Here is a 25,598-nt window from a genome sequence, read left to right on the forward strand (position 1 = left end):
TTTCAGCCTGCAATTAATTTCCACCCAAAGATTTTTTTTTTTCAGAAATACAGTTTACATCCCAATAAAAGAAGCAACTTGGAACTGAATTATAAGCAATCCTGTTTCTCAAAGCCCTTTGGCAATTTCTCAACTTGGGCTCCAGCCTCTGCCTCCTTGCCACGTAGTCCTCTGTCAGTCCTTTTCTTTTTTTTTTGGAGGGGGGGGGGGTCCAGTCGTGGGGCCTGAACTCTGGGCCTGGGCGCTGTCCCTCAGCTCTTCAGCTCCAGGCTAGTGCTCTACCACTTGAGCCACAGCACCACTTCCAGCTTTTTTCTTTTTGCATATGTGGTGCTGAGGAATCGAACCCAGGGCCTCATGCATACAAGGCAAGAGCTCTACCACTGAGCCACCTTCCCAGCCCTCTGTCAGTCCTTTCCCGTCCCTTCCCCCACTCAAATTCTCATGCATTCTCTGTTGTATCTTTTGTTTCCTCAGTTTCTCCCACCCTGTACGCTCAGAATTTCACCATGCCCCATGTGATTCATCAAAGCAAGTATTTTTCTATCCAATGAGAGTTCCTTCCTTATGCAAAATTTCAGTGCCCATGATTAAGATGAGGACATTTTTCCTTAAAAATGAATGACAGGAGTGTTTGGGGATAGATGACAGTCAAAGGAGTGAGAATGGAAGGAGATGATATATGGAGGTAAATATAGTCGAAGTTCTCTGTATACTTGTGTGAAAATAAATCGGTGAAAGCTGTTGAAATTGATCAAGGAGGGAAGCAGGGTACAGATGAGGGAGACTGATCGAGGGGGTGAATTTGATCTGGGCATATTGTAGCATGATGAAAATGCCATATTGTAACCCCTTTGTACAACAAATATATGCTGACAAAATTTGGAGAGGGGCTACAATTTTTAAAGATTAAATAAAATAGACAATATCCATGCATGACACTTTGTAAAGTTAAATATTGTTTTATAGAGCTTTTAGCCATATCTATTTATTATGTACATCTTCATGCATTCGCTAAGTTGTGCTTATAAATGTATTTCATATTGTATTTGGCACTCTTGTGAAAAGTTTGAAAGCCAATGATTTAAGAAACAAGATGAACTTTCTGAGTAGAGCAAACAGCAATGATAAAATCTCTAAGCTAGAAATAAATAATTCATAACCATTTTCCTTTTCAATTTAATATATCAAAAAAGTTCAATGGCAAAGATTAAAAAGTCAATGATACTCTGGGTTACTATGTCTAATAATTTGTTCCAAAAAAAAAAGAAGAAAACATTTTCATCTTGGTATACATGCACTTCATACATGTGTGTTCCTGGAAGGTACAGCAAAGGGAGAGCAATACATAGGACTGCAGTGGGTTTTGATTATTTGAACTCTGGTACTAATAAACCACTGAAGAATAAATAATAGTGGAAATCATAAACCTGAAGCACTTTAATTATTTTCTCATTTGCATAGCTTATCTTTATCTATTATAAAATTCACTAGCGCAAGAGAAAAATATGCTCTCCCTGGAACAAAAAAATATATATATATGCTTTTAGGAGAGAAAACAGCTTGCTGACATGACGTCTGATTTTTTTTAAAACTATCTTCTTTATTCACATATTCTGCTGCTCAGACCTGAGACATCCAACCAGAATCTAATTCACTCCAGATACCAAAGTCCATTTTAGCAGGCATAGGTTGAACTGCCATCTTCTCCAAGTCTTGGCTATGAACATGCTCTTTTCCTCTGCCATATTTCTTTTCAAATAAACTTTTCTATCATCTTTACTTTAAAACAATAAAAAAAGATTTTCCATATTAGAAGTGAGTGAAGTGGCTTACACCTGTAATTCCAGCTACTGAGGAGATAGACATCATTAGAAAGTTCAAGATGAGAAACTAATCCTGGCAAAACGCTATCCTATCTTAACAAATCCTCTCTTAACAAATAACCTGGGCATGGTGGCACACAGCTGTAATCCTAGCTATGCGAGGGGCATAGGAACAAAGATCACAGCCCAGGCAAAAAGCAAAACAGTATCTAAAAACAAAACCAAAGGGAATGGAGATGTGGCTCAAATGACAGAGCAGTGTCTACAGTGTAAAGCACTATGTTCAAAGTCTAGTATCACCCAAAAAAAAAAAGAAAGAAAGAAAAAGAAATGTTGCTTTATCAGCTGCCTTTCTGGGTTGTAGATGTAAGGTAGATTAAATATGTAGGTTTAAATAGGTAGCCAATGAAGAGAACACCACTCAGTATCAGACAGGAAGAGAAGAGAAGTTTTATTATTACTGAACTGCTGCCAGGCCATGCATGGTGGAAGGGCACAGGCCAAAGGGGTGAGCTGATGACCTGCCCGGGTTTCAGTGGGGACTGGGAGGGAAGAAGATGCAGCCAGATGGGAGAAAGGTGTGGCCACACTGGAAGTGGATGGGACCTCAGGGCCTAGGACCATCCTCCATCCATTGATGGGGGGGAGGGCATGTGACCTTGGAGGAGGGGGAGGTGACTGCTTCCAGATGTGCCAGTTACCTAAGTGACACAGGTACTGGGTGGAGACTTATGCAGGAGGGGGAAGGCCAGGGGCTGCCTGGCCTGGGGCAGGCCTTACAGTAGACATTTTCTTTATATTTTTAACAGAGTCAATTACTTGTTCCTGATATATTTATATATATATATATTCTCATTTTGTGAATAAGCTAACATAACTATGATTTAATCAAACGCATATTGGAAAATCAATTCTGTCACATTTCTTACTTGCTCACAGCCACCATTTTTTCATCCACGCATTCAGCCACTCAGCAAACAGTGTAGAGGGATGACCACCGGCAAACTGCCAGAGAAGTGCACAGGGTGCATAATCTCGCCCTCAAGAGTGGCATCTTTTGTCCTTTTCTTCAATGCTTTACAATGTTCTTACTAGAACATAATCACTGAACTCATGTTGCAGGCTCAGCCCTTGTTCTGACATCTACATTATATGGTCCTACTTCGTTTTTGTAACTCTGTGACTGCAAGGGTGGTGCCCTTTGCCTCATTTTACAAGCGTCATAGCTGTAGTCAGAGAGGTTAAGTAACCTGCTCACATTATTAGTAAATGGCTGAAGGGCAGAGCCCATGTTTTAACCCAGTTTGAAATTTGTTCATTCCCAAATACTGATGGAGAAAATTGTGTAAGCTAAGGTGTAGTGATACACATCCTGATTCAGTCTTCCTAAGAGTGCTGTTAACTCTTTGTTTGATTATTGCTAGTGTATGATCTTAGCAATACAACACTACCTTATGATCTAGCAGCCACATGACTTGCTTTGTGCTTTGATTGTGACAGAAAGAGCTAAGACAGTATACAAAGGACCATGATGTCAGCCTTTCTGAATGATTAATTGTATAAATAATAGCAATGATATCCTGCATAGTGACAAGTTTACTTCCACACTAGTTATCTATCTCTTCATGATAACCCTGTGTGGTGTTTCATAATTTGTGAAGCCAACACTCCAGTACATGAGCTATAGATTTAGGGATACCAAGCTCCAAGCCCAAATCCAGACTCTGCTTCCTGATCCAGAATTCTTCTTCATCATTCATTCATCATCTGTATCAGGAAGTAAAGAAATAGGCCCAAAGATTACACTTCCTCTCTTCTCTTTGTCTTTCCCTTTCTCTCACACCCTGCCTCATTCTCAATCTGTGTGTCTCTCTCTTTCTCCATCTCTCTCTTTCTCCGTCTCTCTCTCACACACCACACACGCACACACGCACCATTGTTTCACTTCAGCAATCTGAATTTGTTCTGAGGCATACATGAACACACTTGGGTGCCTCGTTAAAGCAGGTCTGAAGTGCAGAGATGTTAACAAATCTCCACATCCTTCAGGCTACTGTTCATGTAACTAGAGAACTTTATACCAGAAGCTTTCATTCTAGCATGAATTAAATTTTGCTGTGCCTTATTCTACTTTTTACAGTCATTCTTCTCAAATATTCAACTTGACTTATTTGGGACTAAAGCCCTCCCTGCCCTCACTTTGAAATTGGGATTTAGGTCCTGTGCATTCCCCCTCTCACCCTGGCTTCGAAAGTGAAAAATATTATGTAAACTTTCTGCATGCCAAAACATTTGGGACTTTCCAATCCATTGTGTAGTTGAAGAATTTTTATTCCAGTCTTCCCTATTATTTTGGAAAACTATTTTGGCATCTCTGGAGCGGAGCTCCAGAGTTGTACAGGATGCCTGTACAACTAACTTTCCACAGTCTTTAAATTCATTACAGGCGAGGGGCTACCAGGAGTGTGCAGAGGGAGTTGTGTGGGCGAGGAGTGGAATATGCGACAACTAATACATTATTTAACGGTTTTCATTGGTAAACACAGCAAAAGCTAAATGGTAGATGCCTCCAACGGGAATCTCCAGTCATCTGAGAGTTCATGTCCTGATAAACGTGAGAGCTGATGGGAAACTGCTGGAGGCTGGGACACAGCATGGGCAGAGGCTCAGAGGCTCCCGCTTGCCTTCTTCTCTACTGGTAACTCCACATGTTAAATATCTGACAACTCGCGGCCAAAGGTGGCTAGTTGGTATGTAACACATTAAGTCCACAATGGTGCTTCAAAAATTTCACAATTCACTTTGACTCAGCAAAGCATTATAAAGAGTCTACTGTGTACCCAGGGAGGGTTAGACACTTGGAATCCCTGCTTTTGGGAGTTTTGACTCCAACCGAATAGACAGAAATGGAATAATTATAACTAGGGAGATAGTCACATGATGAACACCTACCAACCAAGAAGGATGCTGGCTGGTGCACATGACACCACGTGATAGCGATGCTGGCACAGACTCTAGAAGATGCTCAATCAATACTGAGTTCAAGTTGTGGCGCAGTTGAGGCTCTTTGAAGAGGAGGCCTTTGGAAGAGTAAGGTGAATAATAAAAAAAGACAAAATTTCCATATTTACCACCTACTGTATACAAGCTCTGTGTTAGGAGCATCCCATGAGTTACTTGATTTGATATTCCTAACATCTATTTTGAACAAATAAGGAAACTCGAATCCTTAGAAGACAGATGTATTATTCAAGATCTGGCAGGTTTTTAAGTAAGAGCTCAAACATTCACAATCCAATTCCAGAGCTCTACTTGTACCTACTACTCATTGTTGCTTCTTCTAAAAATGAGAACCATCTGATTTATGGCTACAGACACGTTGAGAGAACTACTAGGGCCGGGGGCGGGGAGGGAGTGAGCTCCTTATTATTTCCTTGCTGTAAGGGTAAACTGGAAATATTTTAGGAAGAATTGATTGGCAAAGTGCTTATTGGAAGCTGACCTCAGGACAGTAGAGGTGAAGGTAAATATCACGTAAAACCAAGCTAATAGTCACCTTTCCTAAAAATCTTGGTTGAATAAAGGACAGGCAGAAACAGCCATCAGGCAAATATTATTCAATGTGCCTCTAAAGGTCAGTAGTGAGCACAAGAAGTCTTGTTAAAATGCTAAAATCCTGTGAAAAAATATTAAAATAATACTGTCTTCTACCTGTTTTGGAATCACAAAAAAATGTTTGCTTTGGTTAGGGTGGGAGGTTGAACATTTTTATTAGTATATATTAATTGTACAAAGGGGTTCACTAAGGTATTTCCACATGTGCATGAATGTACTACAATTCCAATTTACCCCCTCTATTTCTCTTTCATAGTTCTCTTGCCCATTTCCTCTTTTAAAATAATTTTTAATAAGTTTCATTATTCTACTTTTATGCATGCTTGAGTTACTTTGATCATATTCAGCCCCCCAAACATCTTCTGTATTCAAAATCTCCCCTCAAAAGTGCCCTGTTACATTCATGTCATTTGTCTAGTAATTTTTTTATTAGGTATAGGTTCCACATGTGAGAGGAAATAGACCATATTTCGTCTTTTTGGGTCTGGATTACTTAACTTAATGATCTCCAGTTCCATCCAAATAACACAAAATTTAATGTCAAATAGTACTCTATTATATACACACACTATATTTTCTTTATCTAGTCATCTGTTGATGGGAGCACAGGTTGATTCAATAGTTTGACTATTTGTGAGTAGTGTTGCAATTACAGATATCTCACATGAGAGTTCTTTGATGAGTCTCGGTACTGACTTCTATAGTGGAGGCACTAATTTACGTACCTACCAACAATGTTTGTAGGATCTTTCCTGTACTCCATACCCTTGCTATTTTTTAATAGTTACCATTCTAATCACAATAAGATGGATATCAGTGTCACTTTGATATACATTTCTTTTATGGCTAAGGATGTTGAATCTTAATGAATTTATTGGTCATTTGTATTTCTTTTTTGAAGGCTGTTCAATTCATGTGCCCATTTAATAATTGGATTATTTATTCTTTGGGTGCTTAATTTTTTAAGCTCCTTATGTATTCTGAATAATTAATTGCTTATGAATAGCTAGCAAGATTCCTCTCATTTTATAGACTGGCTCTTCAATCTGGTAATTGCTCCATTTGATATGCAGGATCTTTTTAATTTGCAGCAATATCATTTGCCAATTATTGCTATGATTCCATGAGCTATTGATATCCTACTTGAAGAATCATTGCCTATGCCTATATCATAAATAGTTACCCTATGTCTTCCTCCATTTGTTTCAAAGTTATAGATCTTACATTGAGGTCTTCAATTCATTTTTCAGTGGACTTTTGTACAGAATGATAGATAGGAGTCTAACTTCAGCCTTCAGAATGAAGTCTTCCCAACAGCATTTGTTGAAGAAGCTGTCTTTCTCCAATATATATATTTGACATCTTTGTGAAAAAGTCAGATACCTTTGGTTGTGTGTGTTTATTTATGGGCCTTCTATTTTATCCTATTTGTCTACATGTCTATTTTTGTTAAGAGCTTACTACTTTTTCCTCCAAGCTGGTCATGAACTATGGTCCTCCCAATCTCTGCCTCCAAAGTAGATATGACCTTAGGTGTGAGCCACTGTCTCTGGCCTGATAATATTTTTCTGAGTGCTCAGGTTAGTCTGAGTTTTCTTCATGACAGGAGATGGCTTGATAGTGAATAAGAGAACTAAGGAGCCCAAAAAGGGTCAAGAAAAGTGGAAACACTGGCACTGGAGAAGATGAGAGCAATGAGAAGAACTTTCTGGCAGGAGTAATAGCAAAACGAAGGCTTTGACGTGGAAAAAAGCAAGTTAGTGTGAGAGCTAGAAGGTAGTAAAGGAGCCAGAAGTGTTTAACTCAGAGAGAGAGATTAATTGAATAAATTGAAAATTAAGGATAATGAGATCCAGGTTTATCTTTTCATTAAACCTTGTGATGTTGGATAGGAACTGAAGATGTTGGTTTAGAAAACCCAGAAACAGCAATATTCCACGTTAAATGAGCATACCTAGTGCCCCAATTTTTGGCTTATAAGTATCATTTTTTTCTAAACGGAACCATGACTCCCTGAAGAATCGCACATTCCAGAGCTAAAGGTTGGGAAGATCTGAAACACCTTACTGTTAGAGGTAGCTAGGAAGCATTCAAGAGTAACACAAAATCCGGCTTGAAGAGGATCCCACTGAGCAAATTAGGGCAGCCACTGGGGACAAGTAATGATCCCCCAAATTGTAATCCATTGAATAACAGGAATCCATGATCTTACACTGATAAAAATTAATGAGAAAAATAGATACACTGTAAGTTTGATTAGAATGGGATAGCTCCCTAAGTTCAAAGTACTCCCCCCAAAATACTAATCATGAAGAAGAGAATAATATCAGGGTAGAGAGCCAGGCAGACATCACTTTAATCAAATCCTCTGAATGAACATCATTAGCAAATTGAAATCAGAGAAAAATTGAAATTGTGGGGCACTTGATAGCATGCAACTCAAAGAGCACAGCGTCCTTTCTGTATCATTCCAGCCAAAGATGTGTGACTGGAATCTAACCAAGTGAGAACATCAGGCAAAGCAAATAAAGGTATTATTTTAAAAATAAATAAAAAACAAAGAGGTCCTGAAAGACTAAGAATGATTTCTTAATTGATGGACTGAATGATGGAAAAGAGAGATATGACAGTGAACGTGATCCGTGATTCTGCACTGGATCTTTTGATTATGACTCATTAGGAACATTGGGGAAACTTCAAAGGGATCTGTGGCTTTGGTGGTAGTAATGTATCAGTGTTAACTGCGTGGTTTATACTTTGGTTAATTGCCTGGTATATACTTTGGGTATGTAAATAAATTCCCTTCATGTAGGAAATGAGCAAGAAGGTAGGCATTCAGGAATAACTAGCATATTAACAACTTACTTAAAATAGTTCAGGGAGGCCAAGAAAGTTCTTTGCACTACCTTGAAACTATCCTAAAAATGTGATATTCAAATTAAAGGTTTGAAATAATACTTTATTTGAAAATCATCTTATTGCATGGATTATATAGGACAAGAGGAAAGAGCCAAAACATCAGATTTGATGCACCTGTAGTAGATTAGATAAGTGGGTGGTGACAGTTTTTTCCACCCAGAATTCTAGTCATAGAAATGGAAGGAAGGAGAGAGATTTTAAATATTCTTAGGAGAAGCAGCAGATGGTAAATAGAGGTTTGATAAAATAGATAATTCAAGGATGTTTCTAGGTTTAAGCCTAGTACCTGAGTGATTAGTAATGTCATTTTTTGACATGGAGAAGACTTAGAGAGGAAAGAGCTTGGGAATGAAATAAAGAGCTCTGTGCTAGATGCATTAGGTTGGGAACACCCATAAAATAGCTGGGTGAAACTGCTAAATGAGCAGTTGGAAGTAAGGGTTTGGTTCTTAGAGATCATCTATAAATTTTAGTGTCACCAAAACATACAGGTTTTTTTTTTTTTTTAGAAAAGTGAGTAGGATCACTGCTTCAAACAGGGTTCTTGGTGGAAATCAAACACATCTTCTGTATCATAAAGATAGGGCAGACAATAAGATGGCAAAACATCTTGAGACATATCTGAGAAATCAAGGCAAATCCAGGGTGGAGTGGAATTATAAATGACTTGAGAAGAAAGGGATTCAAAAGGGAAGCAACCAACCCTGTCAAATGCTCCTAAATTGTGAAATAACAGAGACAGAGAATTTGAGACATAGAAGTAATCAGTAACCTTGATAAAGAACTACCCTCAAATGCTGGGTGCTGGTGGCTCACACCTGTAATCCTAGCTACTCGGGATGCTGAGATCTGAGGATCAAGGTTCAAAGCCAGTCCAGGCAGGAAAGTCTGTGAGACTCTTATTTCCAATAAACTACCAGAAAACCAGAATGGTGCTGTGGCTCAAAGTGATAAATGCTAATCTTGAGCAAAATTGCTCAGGGCCCAAGTTCAAGCCCCACAACATACACACACACACACACACACACACACACACACACACACACACACACCCCAAGCCACTTGAGCCACAGCGCCACTTCCGGCTTTTTTTTCTGCTTATGTGGTGCTGAGGAATCAAACCCAGGGCCTCATGCATGCAAGGCAAGCACTCTACCACTGAGCCACCTTCCCAGCCCCTTGACATTGATTTTATACTCTTTCTCAGAGCACTCTTTCATCATTTCCACATTCCTGAGCATTGCCTTAAATCTTTTATTTTTTGCACAGCTCCATTCATTCTGAGCACCAAAAATATAAGCTTACATTTCAAGGGTAGTCAAGTTTATCCACCATCTGATAGAACTTGGTTTTCTAATTTAATTTTCTTTAGCCTAAGAACATTGACAATACTCTTGAAAAGAAAGCAATGATTTTTACCAGATAGTTTTGAATAAATAGTACTGTAACTGCTGAACTTCAAAACTGATAAGAGAAAATATAGATAGGCAGAAGATAAAGGGTTCTATCAATTTGAGTATAGCATAAGTCAAATTGCATTCACTGAAACAAGTTCTTACAGCCAACAGCTGGAGGAAGAGTCAGCCCACAAGCCAGAGTTCAGTGTCATTAGAAAGTCTTGTTTTCTCTGTCATACAATACTTGGAAGAGAGATGAGACTGATTATGAAATCTGACAGAGATGGAGTGACAGCAGAACTCTCTTCAATCCTCCCTCTCAAATTAGAAGTAATTCCTTTGTATCCTGTGGTTCTTCTGAGGAAATAAGAAAGTAGGCTTTCTGTTTAGCTAATGGACAGCTAAGGTGACAAAACTCAAAGCCTGTAAGATGATCCTTAATTCTCACATTCCCACACATACTTTTTATGTGCTATTTTCTCTCCTCTTTCTACAATCAGGGACCAAGAAAGAGACAAGAGCCAGCAGCTTGGGTGAAGGCAATTAAGAGCTAACACAAGATTCTTTCACTCCTTTGAATTCTATCAACATTATTATACTTAAGGAAACTGAGGCTCAAAGAGATTAGAATTATTGTCTGGTTCAAAGCTTTAATACAGTTTGTCCCCCAAAGGCCTACATATTGGAAACTTTGTCTCTTGTATGATGAAATTCAATGATAGTGGTGGAACAAAGGGACGTGATTGGAACAAAAGCGTCCTGTTGGAAGTGTCGCATGAATGGATTAATCTCCAAGACAGCAAATTGTTGTGGAAGAGCATATGTGCCCTCTCATTTCTTTTTTCCTTTCATGCTCCTTACATGCTCCTGCCCTGTGATGCCCTCTAACACGAGGTTCTCACTGAAGGCCAGTTCAGTGCCAGACCTGGGACCTCTAGAACTGTAAACTTAACATCTTTCCTACAGAAGGCAACCCATTTCAGATGTTTGTTAGGTCATCACAAAATGAATTAAGATGTTCGAAATATCTGTTAATAGTAGACTTGAGGATGGGAAGGGGAAACAAAAGAGGAGGCAACAATGCTTGATAAGAAATGTACTCATTACCTTGCTCATGTAATTGTAACCCCTCTGAACGGTATTCTCACAATTTAAAAAAAACTTATTAAGCCGGGCGCTGGTGGCTCACACATCTAATCCTAGCTACTCAGGAGGCTGAGATCTGAGGATCGCGGTTCAAAGCCAGCCCGGGCAGGAGAGACCATGAGACTCCTATCTCCAACAAACCACCAGAAAACCGGAAGTGGCGCTGTAGCTCAAGTGGTAGAGCGCTCGCCTTGAGCTGAAGAGCTGAGGGACAGCACCCAGGCCCGGAGTTCAAGCCCCACGACTGACAAAAAAAAAAAAACAAAAAAAACTTATTAATAAAAAAAAGTAGACTTGAGATTTATTCAGATCACATGACTCCAAAAACAGCTCTTTTCTGAAATAGAGCTTTATTGAAAGAGAATTGGCCGATAATAAACTATCTATTTAAGGTGTACAATAAATAGTGATATACATATACACCCAAGAAACTATCACCACAATCAAGATACTGAACACAGCCATCATATCCAAAAGTTTCCTTGTGCCCTTTCTCTGTAATATAACCAGCTACCCCACCTCTGTTTAAAATCAGTTCAGGTAATTATTGATCCTCATGACCTAATTTTTCTTTCCTTTTGTCAGTCATGGGGCTTGAACCTTGAGCGACAGTGCCACTTCTGGGTTTTAGGTGGTTAGCTGGAGATAGTCTCATAGACTTTCCTGCCCATGCTGGCTTAGAATCATGATCCTCAGATGTCAGCCTCCTGAGTACTGACCTGATTTTTTGTCTCTGAGCTTCTTAGTTTTTCTAGAATCCTATTTAGAAGGAATGAAATTATGTATGTGTGCACCTTTTCATCTTCTTTTATATAGTATAATCATATTATATTATATACAATACATATTCTTTTATATAGTATAATCATATTATATACAATACATATACATTTTATTAGTCTACCTTATAAGTTTTGACCATTATTTTTAATTGACCAATGTCATATCATTATATGGATGAGTCCCTTTTTTGTCACTTACCTATTGATGGTCATTGGGGTTGTTTGAAGTTTGGAGCTCTAAAGTTGCTGTGTACATCCATGTGCAAGATTTTATATGGACAGATGCCTTCATTTCTCTTAGATATATATCTAGCTATTAAAATCCTAGGTGGTTTGGCATGTATTTAACATTTTAAGAAACTTGACAGTGTCTTCCAATGTGGTTGTACTATTTCATATTACTGCTGTCAATGAGTGAGTGTTCTAATTGTTCCATATCTTTGCCAACACTTGGTGATGTCAGTCTTTTACACTGTATCCATTCTAGTGGTTAAATACATAATGATATCCCATTGTGGCTTCAGTCTGCATTTCCCTAATAACTAACATGTTGACCATCTTTCACTGGTTATTAACCATTTATATATTTACTTCAGTGATGCATCCATTTAAATATTTTCTTGAATTTTTATCAGTTTGTCTTCTTAGTCTTTAGTTGTAGAGGATTTGTGTACTCTACACAGAAGACATGTGGCATGTATTTTGCAGATATTTTCTCCATGTGTGTGCCTTATTTCAGTGTGTGTGTGTGTGTGTGTGTGTGTGTGTGTGTGTGTGTGTAGACTGTACTGGGGATTGAACTCTGGGCTTCATGCTTGCTAGGCAGGCACTCTGCCATTTGAGCCATGTCCCCAGACCTTTTTGTGTCTGTTGCTTTTATAAAATATGGTGTCATTTATACCCAAACCAACTTGGGTCACAGTTCTCCTTCTTGCGTAGCTAGGATTGCAGGTGGGAGTCTCTATGCCTGGTTTCATATTTTTTTAAGATAAATGTTTTCAGTTTTAATAGAAACCATTTATTTCTAAGTGCTTCTTTAGCTATGTCCCACAAAATCAGATATATTATGTTTTTGTTAAAATGCACTTCAAAATACTTGATGAGTAGTAAGTATCCATCACTTGCCAAATCAGGATCCATTACTCTTCACTTCAACCAAGTTTTTTAAAAAAGAAAAGAACAAATAATTACTAACTTGGGCGATAGAAGTTAACAGTTTATAAAACATTCTTGCACTTCCCTGAAATCTATCAATACTATTAGTGCATTTTATAGATAAGAAAACTTCAGTTCAAACAATTGAAAAGGCTTGCTCAAAGCAAGCTGGCTAAGCATGAGGCTCTGAGTTCAAACCCAAGTACCAGCAGCAAAAATGTAAATGAATGAAAAACAACTTGCTCAATGTTGAAGTATCAGAAGTAGCAAATTCAAACCTTATTCAGGTATTCATGTTTTGAATCCCACCTCTTCACTTTATCCATATTTCTAAAAGTCTCAGTTAAATACACATGTGCCAATCGCAATGGCTAGTTCTCAGACATAAATATAGTGAAGTCCAATACAGAATCCACAAAGAACAGGCAAAAATTTCTGCCCAACTTGTCCTCACTGATCTCTGAAACTATTTTCTAATAACAGCCCTGGCCATAGTGCAGACACTGTAACCCAGTGACTTGCAGCCTATGTCTATTTAGCAATATTAATGACCCAACAAATTAGCATTTGTTAGACTCCCCTTGAAGCTCCCAGGAATTCTGGTCTAGTCAGTACTGGATACAATTCAGGCTTAGAGTCTCTTGAGGAACCTCCATACTGCTTTCCAGAGTGGTTGAACAAGTTTACACTCCCACCAGCAATTCAGTAGGGTTCCCTTTTGGCCACATCCCCTCCAGCATCTGTTGTTATTAGATATTTTTTTATTATAGCCATTCTAACTGGGGTGAGGTGAAATCTCAGTGTTGTTTTGATTTGCATTTCTTTTATGGCCAGAGAAGTTGAGCATTTCTTCATGTGTCTATTGGCCTAACTAGAGCAATAAGACAAGATGCAAACATAAAGGGGATCCAAATAGGGAAAGATGAAGTAAAACTCCCCCTCTTTGCAGATGACATGGCTCCCAAGTCACTCTAGCCGATTGGCAAAGTAGCAGGGTATAAAATTAACCTTCAAAATTCAGTGGCTTTCCTGTAGGCCAATAATTAGAAGAGCATGGCTGAAATCAGGACAGCAACTCCTTTTGTAATAGTCCTACAAAAAATAAAATACCTGCCGGGAGCCAGTGGCTCACACCTGTAATCCTAGCTATCAGGAGGCTGAGATCTGAGGATTGCGGTTCAAAGCCAGTCCAGGCAGGTAAAGTCCATTAGACTCTTATCTCCAATAAACCACCAGAAAACTGGAAGAGGCGCTATGGCTCAAGTGGTAGAGGGCTAGCTTTGAGCTGAAGAGCTGAAGGATAGCACTCAGGCCCAGAGTTCAAATCCCAGGACCAACAAAATAAATAAATAAACAAATAAATAAAATAGCTAGGAGTTAACTAAAGAAGTGAAGGAAAAAGGAAATTAAGGCAGAAATAAGGAAGTGGAAAAACCTCCCATGCTATTGGATAGGGAGGATTAACATCACAAAATGGCAATACTGCCAAAGGCTCTCTACAAATTCAGTGCAATACCCATCAATATCCCAACCTCATTCTTCAATTAAATAGAAGAAGCAATCCAAAAATTCATATGGAACAACAAAAAAGACCCTGAATAGCAAAAACAATCCTTAGCAGAAAGAACAGTGCTGGAGGAATAACAATACCAGACTTCAAACTCTACTACAAAGCCATAGTAATCAAAACAGCTTGGTACTGGCACAAGAACAGACCTGAGGACCAATGGAATAGGACAGAAATGAGCCCACAGACCTATAGCCATCTAATCTTCAACAAGGGAGCTAAAAAATAGAATGGAAGAAAGACAGCCTCTTCAGTAAATGGTGCTGGCAAAATTGGTTAAACACCTGTAGAAAACTAAAGCTTATATATCACCCTGCATCAGAATCAACTCCAAATGGATCAAAGACCTCAAAGTCAAAGCAGACACCCTGAAAACATTACAGGAAGGAATAGGAGAAATTCTAGGGCTCTTAGCACAGGCTGAATTTTCTTTTTTGAGGGGGGAGGATCCAGTTATGGGGCCTGAACTCTGGGCCTGGGCACTATCCCTCAGCTCTTCAGCTCAAGGCTAGTGCTCTACCACCTGAGCCACAGCGCCACTTCCGGTTTTTTTCTTTTTGCTTATGTGGTGCTGAGGAACCGAATCCAGGGCCTCAGGCAAGGCAAGTGCCCTACCACTGAGCCACCTTCCCAGCCCCCGAAATTTTCTTAATAAAGACCCAGAAACACAACAAATCAAAGAAAGGTAGGATAAATGGGATTGCATGAAACTGCAGAGCTTCTACATGGCAAAGGACACAGCTAGCAAATCAATGAAAAACCTACAGATTGGGAGAAGATCTTCACTAGTCATAACACGGACAAGTGCCTCATATCTAAAATATACTTAGAACTCAAAAAAATTAACTCCTCCAACAACAAATCCTCAAAGAAACAACTGCTCCATTAATAAGTGGGCTAAAGACTTAAAGAGAGACTTCTCTGAAGAGGAAATAATGCTTTAGGATTTCTTAGCAAATATCTTAGATAATTCTGCTGCAAGATATTAGTAGATCAGCCTAAAATGAGAGGACTAGAAGTTAGGAATCCGGTGGGATAAGAGGCGGTAGTAGAAATAGGCAGAGAATTGGTTGTATCCTGGCAGCTCTTTAGGGATTTAGATTTTAAGCTAAGAGTAATGGAGAATAATTGAGATATTTTTAAACTAGAGCAGTGAGATACTATATTTACACTTAACACAGATCATGATGTGAGACTATGGAGAATGCATTAAAGAGGTCAAAGGCAGGGAGGAAAAGAAGGAAACATGAGGCTTATTACAACAATTCTGTCAAGGACAGGATGGCAGTTTGGACCATGATAGTGATGGTAGGGGATAAAATTGTTAAGAAAATATTAGCATACTCGGAGGGAAAGCATGCAGTGAAATGGAAAAATATTTTTAAAAGGGAGTATCCATAAATAAGAAATGATCATAACTCTAGAAATAGTGATTTGGGATCCAAGGGACCTCTGGTCCCCTTTCCTTGCCTCTCTCCTTTCAGGAGATGTATTGTTTACATTAATAAAGGGAATTTACTGCCTCAGATCATAAAGGGTACAGCTCAGCCCAGAATCTGGAAACCACCATGTTAACAACAGCCGTATTTTTTGACACAGGACTTTAGGAAGCAGTTTTACGATGCTCTCTCATGAAAGTCCTTCCCTACCAGCCTGAGACTCCCTCTGCTGTACCTTGTTTATGGGCTCAGGTGCTCTGCACTTCATTACAGCATCATCACTCAGCTGGCTATAAAGTTGGAAAATGAACTTTGTCCCGAGTCCTGCACTAAATGTATTCAGAGAAACCTTGTTGTGGAAGCCACATTTTACTTAGACTGGATCTCATGAGTAATGTAACTCTAGGCATATAGACACAGGATGCAATTATTCTGTCCAATAGTATTTCAAACATAGTATAAGTCATCTCCCTGAGGATGGTAAAAAGGTTAGAGATGCAGGTCTCACTGAAGCTTCCTCCTGATTAAGCCAATTATATTTTAACCCCATGTGTTTATGTGATTTTATTATCTTTCCAAGCAACATCAATCATAGTCCAGTAAAGTGTATGATCATTTCCTTTGTATCCAGTTAAGAGAAGAAAATTGCGGGAGAATAAAGAAATGACCTATCAGAAAAGCTTGGGGAATTACTAAAATTACCAACCAAGGATGAGGAGGAGAGCTTGAATACGAAGCAAGGCGATACTAAAACGCTGTTTCTCAACTCTGACCTCATATAAAAATCACCTATTAGCTTTTCTAAGCTAAAGAAAAAGACAAGAACAAAAGGCAAAAACTCTACCAGCATTTCTAATCGCAACTCTGGAAACCATAGCTGTCCCGAGTATTAGCGGGCTGATGTGGGCTTTTCAGTATCCAGGCTTCACTGTTCCATGAAGTTAAGTTCAGGTATTTGTCTGTGTCTTCCCAGACCAAAATGCCTAATCTGAATTTGTAAGGGAAAAAATGAAAAGCTCACTAAGTTTTTTAAAAGCTCTTTAAAATGTTGTTTTTTTCAGATTGAGTTTTGCTCAGGGGAAGGGACATTCCTCTTTGAAAACCGTCAGGTGTCATTTTTAGAAATTAATACAACTTTTCTTGTTTTTTTTCTCATCCTTTAAAAATATGAATCAGAGCATGTCATTTTCCTATGGACCACCTCTTGCTTTTTCAGGGCCTGGACAGACAAGTACGTTGAAACACTGATTGTTTATTTAAATGCTTAAGTTGAAGGTGAAACTAAAAAACCTGTCAAGTAAAATCTATCACAAACATATATGTATAAAAACAAAACTCAAGAGTTCAAATGGAGGAATACCTGCTTGGTAAGAAAAAGGCTCTGAGTTCAAATTCCAGTAACACCAAAAAAACCCTGATATAATTTCTACTGGATGAAATGTTGACAAAATATCAGATATGACTGAATTCAATTCTATTTTACTATTTTATTGATGGACCAGCAAGGTTTACATAAGTAATAACAAGACAAAGCTATACACTGATCATAAATTATAATCTCTTTGGGGAATGGGATTTGTTTTTCTTGCCTTCATTTCAGAAAAATCTATCGTCCTTATCCATATTTTCATATCGTCTATATTCTGGTAACAGTAATATCAAACTACACCCTTGTCTCATGTTTTAAGGTCCTTTCTCTTTATTGATTTCCATGTGTAAAAACTCTCCTGTTGAGAACCACTTGCAATTAGAATTGCCAACAAACTTCTGGAATAAAATTTAAATTTCTGGGGCTGGGAAGGTGGCTCAGTGGTAGAGCGCTTGCCTTGCATGCCTGAGGCCCTGGGTTCGATTCCTCAGCACCACATAAGCAAAAAGAAAAAAGCCAGAAGTGGCACTGTGGCTCAAGTGGTACAGCGCTAGCCTTGAGCTGAAGAGCTGAGGGACAGTGCCCAGGCCCAGAGTTCAAGCCCCACAACCGGACCCAAAAAAAAAAATTTTAATTTCTTAAAACTATCAGATTTTATATATTTATGATCAATGTTTTAATGGAATCATATATGATAATTACAGTTTTATGGGGAGTATTGTAAAACATTTTAATTTCATCATATATATTGTTATCATATATATGACTATTTTCATAACAGATAAAACTCGAAGTATTGTCTCCTGTGTGTGGGGGGGGGGGTGGAGGGAGAGAGAGAGAGAGAGAGGTTCAAACATACCTTTTCCCCTTACCATTAGTGTGGTCCCAGGCAAGTCTCCGAATGGCTCAATCCTTCAGTTTTCTCCTTTGCAAAAAGGAACCTTTAATACTTTCTCACAGGGTTACTGTGTGGACTGAATGAGTTCAGATAAATAAATATAACCCTTAGGTTAGGCTGCATAGAAAACATTCAATAAATCATGGGTTAAGAAATAAAAAGCCATCCTCAAAGAGGCTTTTCCTGACTACCCAACTTAATATAGTTCTTATCAGCATTTCCAATCTATTTTGGGCTTTCATGACATTTATCACTCCTCAGGATTGCCTCATATGTATAACTTTATTATCCATTTTCTTCCTCTAGATTGCAAGTTTTCTGACAAACTAGTTATACCTGACACCAGCTTCAACAATTCTTTGGTGAATAAATTAGTCTTTATTTAAGCCTATCAATTTTAAGCTAAATCAGAAACTTGAGAAGACTAAATATACACTCCTTTTTCTAGCTTTTCTCAAATTGTGCTCCTTTCTGATAGGTTAACAAGCATAGCTGTGAATTGCTAAGTCATGAGAAACACAAGTAGGTGGTGGTGGCAGTAAGGGGCCATGGCTTGAAGACTGCGGATTGCTCACAATGACCGACTTCCCGCAGCCCCAGGGAAGTGGGAGTCTTTGACCATATTCAGTTAACTTAGTCTACCTTTGACTAAACTGTCTGATGAATTGATGTTGTTGGTTGCTGTTAAGAAGAAAATTGACCAGTTCATGAGCAACGTGTGCCTTGTAGGGTAGAGAGAGGCATAATGGTAGACAACTACCTTACAGAAGAAAACAGGAATATGGTCTTATTAGATCAACAACTCTGTGAATGCACCTTCCCTTCCTTTTCAGCCATGCCTCTCCACCATGCATGGCGGGGGCAGCAGTTGGGCAAATAAACTTCTCCTGCCTGAATAGTACAAGATGTTCTCCTCACCGGTTACCTAATGCAATCTACCTATTTAATATACCTTATGTATGGTCCCAGGACTTGGATGGGGTTTTTGAGTCAGGACGCCGCTTCTGCCTGGTCAGCTCTCCTTCACTCACCAGACTGACTCTCCTACTCATTTAATGGGGTGCTGCGAGTCATGCCTAAGCCATGAAACCCCTTTGAACATGCCTCCTGCGCTCCCTGGAAAGCCAGAGTGCCTAATTGTTATGCCATTCTCAGTTTTAAACAGTTTTTGCTGCTGCCATGGTAAATGGTCAGAAGTCTGTTTACTTTCAGGCTCTCTTTGCTTTCTGCTAATCATGTCCAACTTTCTCTATCTCTCCCTTTCTCTTTTCTTCAACTTTTTGGCTTGTTCCCTGAAGGGTGTGACTCAGGCTGGGTCCCAGGGACCCCCCCCCCCCAGGTTCCCTCTCAAAGGCTAGCCAATCTAGGCTTGATCTATTTGTTCAGGCTTTCTTTGCATTTTTTCAGAAATTTGCCATCTTGGCCACATGATGGGTTAAGGGTTTGGTCTCATCTGACCCATAACCTTCCACCAAGCTTACTACTCCATCCATCTATTCTAAGGTGCCTTGCTAACAAGTTGATCTTTTTACAGGCCCTGGTAACTGAGGCTAACCATCTGATGTGCTTTGTTAGCAAAGATGTCTAAACATTGTTGTTAAAAATTTTAGGTTTTGAGTTTTGCCTTTTTTGTTTGGTGTTGTGTATTCTAGTAATGACTACATGGTTCTAAACCCCAAAATAAGGAATCAAATTTTTTTCTTTCTGGCTATTGTTTCTAACATATTTATAAGATATTTCTTTGTTGCTTTGTATGTCCCTCCCCCATGGTATAACCCCTGTTTTCACTGTATTTGAAGTTGGTATAATTTGTGGAGGGGAAGGGAAAAAACAAATTGTTTAAACAGGGATACAGGTGGACCCATTGCAACAATGAGATGTACAAGATGTTACATTGAAAATGAACCTCACAACTTTGGCACAGGGGTTGGGGGAAGGGAGGTTGGGGGTGGGGGGGCCGAGGGAAGATGGGAAGGGATGGGAAGAGGAAACAAAGGAGGATGCAACAATGCTTAATAAGAAATGTACTCATTACCTTGCCCATGTAATTGTAACCCCTCTGTATGGGATTTTCACAATAAAAATAAAAAATACTACTTTCCCTCAAATCCCATATAGATCCAAAGACATTAATTGTTGGGGATTTTAACACACCACTCTCCCCACTAGATAGATCAACTCGGCAAAAACTCAACAGAGAAACCGCAGATCTAAACAGCTGCATAGATCAACTAGACTTAACAGACATCTACCGAACATTTCACCCAGCAGCATCAGAATACACGTTTTTCTCAGCAGCACATGGAATGTTTTCTAAAATAGACCACATTTTAGGCCACAAAGCAAACTTGTCTAAATTCAGAAACATTGAAGTTATACCTTGCATTTTCTCTGACCACAAGGGAATAAAATTAGAACCCACACCAAAAGCCACCAAAGAAAGTCCAGTATCACATGGAGGCTGAACAACACACTGCTGAATCAAGAGTGGGTCATGGAAGAGATTAGAAAGGAAATTCAAATGTTCATGCTATTCAACAAAAATGAACACACAAAATACCAGCTCCTCTGGGACACAGCAAAGGCAGTACTCAGAGGCAAGTTTATAGCTCTGAGCTCCTACATCAACAAATTGGAGAGATCTGAAACTAGCAATTTAATGACACATCTAAACCTCCTTGAAAAAGAGCAGCAAGATAAACCCCAATCCAGTAGACGGAAAGAAATAATCAAAATTAAATCAGAATTAAATGAATTAGAATCCAAAAAAACTATAGAAAGAATCAACAAAACAAAGAGTTGGTTCTTCGAAAAACTTAACAAAATTGACAGACCCTTAGCAAATCTTATCAGAAAAAGAAGAGAACACACCCAAATTAATAAACTCAGAGATGAAAATGGAAACATCACCACGGAAACAACCAAGATTCAGAACATTATAAGGGAATACTTCTCAAAACTTTATGCTAATAAGTTTGAGAACTTGACAGAAATGGACCTCTTCCTAGCAAATATTGACATGCCAAAACTAAACCAAGATGAGTTAAACCAGCTTAACAGGCCCATATCAAGCATTGAAATAGAAACAGCAATAAGAGACCTCCCAGCTAAGAAAAGTCCAGGACCAGATGGTTTTACAGCAGAATTTTACAAGGCCTTCAAAGCAGAGCTCACACCAATTCTCCTCCAACTCTTCAATGAAATTGAAAAAGAAAGCTCACTACCGAACACATTCTATGAAGCCATCATAACCCTCATCTCAAAACCAGGCAGGGACTCATCAAAGAAAGAGAACTATAGACCCATTTCTTTGATGAACATTGATGCAAAACTTCTCAACAAAATTTTGGCCAATCGACTTCAACAATTCATCCAAAAAATCATACACCACGATCAAACAGGATTCATTTCAGGGATGCAAAGCTGGTTCAATATACGCAAATCAATTAATATTATTCATCACATCAACAGGAGCAAGAATAAGAACCACATGGTTATCTCAATAGATGCAGAAAAAGCATTCGACAAGATCCAACACCCCTTTATGATGAAGGTTTTGGAAAAATTAGGAATCCATGGAACATTCCTCAATACAATAAAGGCTGTATATGACAAACCTACAGCCAGCATTATACTCAATGGTGAAAAACTAAAGCCATTTCCTCTTAACTCAGGAACAAGACAAGGATGCCCACTCTCTCCACTTCTCTTCAATCTAGTATTAGAATGCCTAGCTACAGCAATAAGACAAGATGCAGACATAAAGGGGATCCAAATAGGGAAAGAAGAAATAAAACTCTCCCTCTTTGCAGATGACATGATCTTGTATTTAAAGAATCCCATAGACTCCACTCCCAAATTACTCAAGCTGATTCAAAACTTTGGCAAAGTAGCAGGTTATAAAATTAACCCCCAAAAATCAATGGCTTTTCTGTATGCCAACAATGAGAAAAGTGAGGCTGAAATTAGGAAAGCAACTCCATTTGTAATAGCCCCACAAAAAATAAAATACCTAGGAATTAACTTAACTAAAGAAGTGAAGGATCTCTATGATGAAAACTTTAAAATCTTGAAAAAGGAAATCAACACAGAACTTAAAAAATGGCAAAACCTCCCATGCTCCTGGATTGGAAAGATTAACATCATGAAAATGGCAATACTTCCCAAGGCTATCTACAAATTCAACGCAATACCTATCCAAATTCCAACCTCATCCTTCAAGGAAATAGAAGAGGCAATCCAAAAATTCATATGGAACAATAAAAGACCCCGAATAGTAAAAACGCTCCTGAATGGAAAGGACACTGCTGGAGGAATATCAATACCAAACTTCAAACTCTACTATAAAGCCATAGTAATCAAAACAGCTTGGTATTGGCATAAGAACAGACCTCAGGACCAATGTAATAGAATTGAAAACCCAGAAATGAACCTACAGACCTATAGCCATCTAATCTTCGATAAGGGAGCTAAAACAATAGAATGGAAGAAAGACAACCTCTTCAGTAAATGGTGCTGGCAAAATTGGTTAACTACATGTAGAAAACTTAAGCTAGATCCTTATATATCACCCTGCACCAGAATCAACTCCAAATGGATCAAAGACCTTGAACTCAAAGCAGACACTCTGAAAACATTACAGGATGGAATAGGAGAAACCCTAGGTCTCCTTGGCTCAGGCCGAAATTTTCTGAATAGAGACCCGGAAACACAACAAATCAAAGAAAGGTTGGACAAATGGGATTGCATAAAGTTGCAGAGCTTCTGCAGGGCAAATGACATAGCTAGCAAGATCAATAGAAAGCCCACGGACTGGGAGAAGATCTTTACTAGCCATACAACGGACAAGGGTCTCATATCTAAAATATACTTGGAACTCAAAAAATTAAACCCCCCAACAACAAATCCTCAAAGAAACAACTGCCCAATAAATAAGTGGGCGAAAGACTTAAAGAGAAACTTCTCTGAAGAAGAAAGAAGGATGGCCAATAGACACATGAAGAAATGTTCAACATCCCTAGCCATAAAAGAAATGCAAATCAAAACAACATTGAGATATCACCTCACTCCAGTTAGAATGGCAAAAATCAAGAACTCTAACAACAACAGATGCTGGAGGGGATGTGGACAGAAAGGAACCTTACTTCATTGTTGGTGGGAATGTAAACTTGTTCAACCACTTTGGAAAGCAGTATGGAGGTTCCTCAAAGGACTCCACATAGAGCTCCCCTATGACCCAGAAATCCCACTTTTGGGCATTTACCCTAATGTTTACAAACAAGACCACACTAAAGCTACCAGCACAACTATGTTTATTGCAGCATTATTTACCATAGCTAAGATATGGAACCAACCCAGATGCCCCTCAGTAGATGAATGGATCAAGAAAATGTGGTAGATATACACAATGGAATTCTATGCCTCCATCAGAAAGAATGACATTGCCCCATTTGTTAGGAAATGGAAAAACTTGGAAAAAATTATATTAAGTGCAGTAAGCCAGGCCCAAAGAAACGTAGGTCCCATGGTTTCCCTTATTTGTAATATCTAGTATATGTATGAGTCAAGCGGAAAAGGTCAGATAATGTGATGTCAGGAAAATGAACCCTTAGATGTGTATTTTAATGTTTTTTTTCTTTCATGCATGTGTTTCTAACACATTTATAAGATTATCTCTTTGTTGCTTTGTATGTCCCTCCCCCACAGTATAACCCCTGCTTTCACTATATTTGATGTCAGTATAACTTGTGGAGGAGATGGGGAAAAACCAGTTGTTTAAGGATACAGGTGGACCTGTTGCAACAATGAGAAGTACAAGTTGTCATGTCCAAAATGAGCTTTACAACGTTAGTGCGGGGGGGGGGGGGGGGGGGAGGGGAGGAAAGGGGGGTAGGAGAAGGATTGGGATTGGGGGGGAGGGGGGAGGCTGGGAAGGGATGTGAAGGGTAAATAAAGGAGGAGGCTGCAATGCTTGGTAAGAAATGTACGCATTATCCTGCCCATGTAACTGTAACTCCTCTGTACAGTATGTTCACAAATAAAATTAAATTAATTTTAAAAAAAATAAAAAATAAAATATTGGGCATATCTGTGCTAAGATTCTCATCACATCTAATGAGTTTTGTCATTGCAGAATATTTGTTGGTCAATTCTTGAAAAGGAGCAGGTAAACTCTATTTATTCTATTTGATCTCCTTGTTGCTTTAATTGGAAATAACAAAGGTTTTTGTGGCAACGATTGCAGTTTAAAGCCAGCCCGGGCCAAAAAATCCCTAAGATTCCATCTCCCAACTAACCTGCAAAGAGCCAGGCTGGAAGCTGGCTCAAGACTCTTATCTGTAACTGGCAAATACTTGAAGTGGTACCATAACTCAAAGTGGTAGAGCACTAGCCTTGAGCAGAAGTATTCAGGGACAGTGCCGAGCCCTTGAGTTCAAACCTCCATGAATACTAACTGGGGCAAGCTATCCCAGCAATGAGCACCTAGACTCAGCCAGTCTGGGGAACAAAGGACCATGGAGAGGAGTAAGAGGAGATGATGTCATATCAGCCACTTTGTGCCTGCCCTTTCAAATTAACCAGAGCCGGGAGGTCAATAGAAGTAAGAAACCTGCCCATCCAATGTCTATACCTGTCTACTTTTTAACTGGACAGGAATTTATATTCTTGACTTTGTTACCTGACTTCTCTTCTACCCAGTAGCTAGATGTCAGAAGTAGCTAGGGACATTTCTACCAACATTTTCAGCCCCAAGTCCTTCCCCTTGCCATTTTTTTGCTCTCTAGTATTTTTTTCCAGCCCCTCAATGCTTATGAGACTTTTTCCAGACTTCATCCAAGAGACTTGGCTCCTCCAGACTTTATCTAAGGACTCACATCCACCAAATGACAGCTGCTGCCTGCTGCCTTCTCCCAGAGGGGACCTCATCTCAGCCTTTTACCCCCACTGTCAACGTCCCTCGCAAGCAGGAAGTAGCCAGAGAGAATCTTCACCCTTTTTCATAATTACCAAAAGACTGGAATGTAAGGTCTGCACAGGGACACCTCCCTACCTCTTGGCTAAGTTTCCGCCCAGTATCTGTTACCTAGGTAACTGGCAGATCTGGAAGCAGTCACCTTCCCCTCCTGCTAGGTCACATCCTGGGCTGCCTCTGGTCACATGCCTCCCATCTGACCATAGGCAGTTCCCAGACCCTGAGGTCACATCTGGATCCAGTGTGGCCACACCTTTCCCCCACCTGGCCACACCTCTTCCTCTCTCTGGCCTAGATAAGTCTGACCTGGGGTGGGTCTCCCCATTTTTTTTTTCTTTTCCAGCCATGCCTCTCCACCATGCATGGCAGGGGCAGCAGTTGAGTAAATAAACTTCTTTAACTGCCTGAAAAAAAAAATCTGTGAATGAACACAATCCATTCCAGACTGGTCACTTAAAAATATGCCTTCTAAAAAAAAAATATGCCTTCTAAAACAGAGCTGGAGGCATGGC

This window comes from Dipodomys spectabilis, unplaced genomic scaffold (assembly GCF_019054845.1).
Source record: "Dipodomys spectabilis isolate Male_0828 unplaced genomic scaffold, ASM1905484v1 ptg000043l, whole genome shotgun sequence".
NCBI lineage: Eukaryota > Metazoa > Chordata > Mammalia > Rodentia > Heteromyidae > Dipodomys > Dipodomys spectabilis.